This window comes from Lissotriton helveticus, chromosome 11, assembly GCF_964261635.1.
Source record: "Lissotriton helveticus chromosome 11, aLisHel1.1, whole genome shotgun sequence".
In the NCBI taxonomy this organism is placed as follows: Eukaryota; Metazoa; Chordata; class Amphibia; order Caudata; family Salamandridae; genus Lissotriton; species Lissotriton helveticus.
Window position 1 is genome coordinate 1,058,745,512 of NC_136072.1, and position 3,461 is coordinate 1,058,748,972.

Below are 3,461 nucleotides of genomic sequence, written 5' to 3' on the forward strand. Positions count from 1 at the left end.
TGGGCTGAATGTGGTATGTTCAAAAGCACCTGGAGAAGCTTGGCTGTTGTCTCATGTTCAGAGCCCCCTGCAGAAGGTTGACTGGTGGTGAACTGTTCAGCAGATGGGTTGAAGGCAGTGTGATGGTCCCACTGGTGGTTTGCTTCTGGTAGTCGTGCTGTGTTCGACGGTCCCTGGCTGGATGAGCTGGGCTGAATGTGGTATGTTCAAAAGCACCTGGAGAAGCTTGGCTGTTGTCTCATGATCAGAGGCCCCCGCAGAAGGTTGACTGGTGGTGAACTGTTCAGCAGATGTGTTGAAGGCAGTGTGATGGTCCCACTGGTGGTTTGCTTCTGGTAGTCGTGCTGTGTTCCACGGTCCCTGGCTCGATGAGCTGGGCTGAATGTGGTATGTTCAAAAGCACCTGGAGAAGCTTGGCTGTTGTCTCATGTTCAGAGCCCCCTGCAGAAGGTTGACTGCTGATGATCTGTTCAGGAGATGGGTTGCTGGCAGTGTGATGGTCCCATTCTGGTAGTCGTGCTGTGTTCCACAGTCCCTGGCAGGATGTGCTGGGCTGATTGTGGTCTGTTCAGCAATGACTGGTGGAACTGGACTGGTGGTGTGCTCACAGATGGCAGTGGGCAGCGTCTTCTTGCGCGTCCAGTCTCTCTCTTGCCGCCCTGCAAAGTGGCCCAGCTGCAGGCTCAGCGCTGACACATAGTGCAGTGAGATTGCACGCTGGCAGGAGGAAGTGAAATTCCGGTGTTGCTCAGGCTGAGTATGGCCCTGCACCTAGTAGCTAGGATCACTCTGAGATAAGCATTGAAGGGGAGGAGCTGTCATAGTTGATGTGTTGTGAATTGATGTATATTTACTGAGAACCTGGGAAAGCTCTCACTGCCATTTTGCCATTACCTTCTGATTCATTTAGTTGCAAACATATGGCACATCTTTAGCCTATACATCATTTCAAGCATGTCATACAGTTCTTATCAAAGAAAAAAACTGATTAATGAGTAACTTTTCGCTGAAAAAAAGCAAAGAGCAAAATTTCTGTTGCCGTTTATCATAAAAATGGGCAAAATTGATGAAGTTTCAAACTTGGGGTCATATGGTCTATTCATTATTATGCAAACACAGCATATGTAAAGTAATTGCACTTCCCTCCATTCTTTGCTCAGGTGCAAAGTTCTGTATCCAATATATTGAGGGTAAACCATATTTGCTCCACTGCACTGCCCTGTGTTTGTACTGTTGTTATTTTGGCGCTTGTTATTTGCAGGGCTTGACCGGCTATTCTCCTACCTTGGCATTTTCCACGAGGGCTGAAGGGAAGGCTAGAGGGCTGAATTCTGAGCTGGAGAGGCTGCTATGGCCCAACCACAAACACCCCCATGGTCCCATTCTAGTCGCGATCTTTTGTAGTCTGGATCTGGTTGTACCCATGTTTTTACCAGGGCTGATTTGGCCTTCCAGTAATGCACTGGGCAATGGGCCACCCAGGCAGTGCCCGATGGTCAGGTCTGGCATGTCAGTAAATGGGCTGGATTTTTTTTACTGTTTGTGGGCCTGTTTTATGGTCTGCTGGGCTGGATTTTACTGTAAATGTCTCTGCAGGAATCTCAAATCCATACAGCCTTCAATACCTCACAAAACATGTAAATGTAAATTGTAAATTGATACTTGTATAGCGCACTACTCACCCGCAAGGGTCTCAAGGCGCTTGTACGAATACCGCTGTGGAACCCATCCTGGCTTTCCCTGTGAGGTGTCCACTCCTGGTCACCCCCAAGGTGGAGGCCAGGCATCCTTAGCGTTGTGGGGGCCGTTGTGGAGATTAAGCAAGCTATTGCCCAGAGTTGCAGAGTGGGACTCCATGATTGGAATGGGGGCCGTTGTGGAGATTAAGCAAGCTATTGCCCAGAGTTGCAGAGTGGGACTCCATGATTGGAATAGGCACCGAGGCAAGAATGATCAGGTCAGTGGAATTTTGAGCCCAAGACCCGCTGAGGCGGGGAATTGAACCCTGGTCCCGGGCTAGACCTCTGCATCAGGATCTGCCGCTCTAACCATTGAGCCACACTTCTCCACATGACATGACATGACATGTATACAGCATGTCTTTACAAGTTCAAAACTGTCCCAATTTCAAGACATGGGCCACTTTTTTTATCTATATAATTCCCTAATGGAGGCCACTTTTATTTTTCTCCCCCAGTCCGACCCTAGTCAGTTCAGGTTATTGGTGTTGTTCATAAGCTTTGCTACAGCGCCAGTTTAGTCAAGTCAATGAGAACTCCATGGGTTGTTTTGTGATGGGCTTTGCTGGCTCAGCATAACCTAAGCCCCTGTTTTTATGCACCTGCAGCATGTAAAGTGAATTGATTTACCCAATATATCCGTGATTTAGGGCTTTCACCCCTCAATTGTGTATGTGTGCACATGTGACACACATACATGCCCTCAGGGCATGTATGTCTGCCACATGGCACTGAAATAATTTGCATGAAATTGCTTTTTGGGGGATTTTCGTTATTTACCACCAACTTGTAGTTGGTGGTAAATAACGAATCCTAACATGGGAAAAGCACTCATTTAAGTGCTCCCTACATTAGGAATTCGGTAATTTACCAAATCAGTATTTAAGAATTCGGTAATTTACCGATTCCTTCGATTACTGATTCGGTAAATTACCGAATGCTTAGATTAGGCCCCTACATTAGCAAAGCCTAATACCTGTCGGTAACGGCCGAAATTCGGTAATTTCGGCTGTTACCGACCGGTATTAGGCCTCCTACATCGGGCCCTAAGTGAGCTAAAGAAAGATGATGAATTCAACCTGGATCTGTGACTGGGGGTAAGTGTCTTAAAAATGTATTTCAGTGCTTCATCCATCACCTCCTTGTGTTTGCTTTGTTTGCCATAAATTGAGAGGGGATGCCTAGACATGGGCACCATGCCCACTTTGCCACTGGATTCAAGCTTGCCTGGCTGATGAGTGGTGTTACCTTGAAGCCGGTCCCAGGATGCTTGTTTACAGTCCAGGGAAGTCCTGGCTTGGCAGTTCTGGCTGTGCTGTTCCCTTGAGGCACAGGGTCAACATTGATTTGCATATAGCTGGGTCTGAACCTGGGTGGCGAAGTGAGCTAAAGAATGATGATGGACTCAACCAAGATCTCTCAGCTAACCAGCAACTGGGAACAACTCAGTGTTGTTCTCCAGGACTTTCTTGAACTAAGAGATGTTGCGGGTTACACTCTCTTGGCCTCTTCGAGCTGTTACTTTGGTGCCTTTGACTTCCACTAATATCCACGGGTCTAATTCAAACGATAACCAAAAATTTCCTCCGGGGTGGCGGTCTTCACCAACCATGATGGTGAACGGCATGCTGGTGAGTGGAGGGCCGCGGTGGTGGGTTGTTGGTTAGAACGCTGGGCTGCTGCAATGCTGGGCACTCTTATAGCTGGTGGAGCTGTTGTACA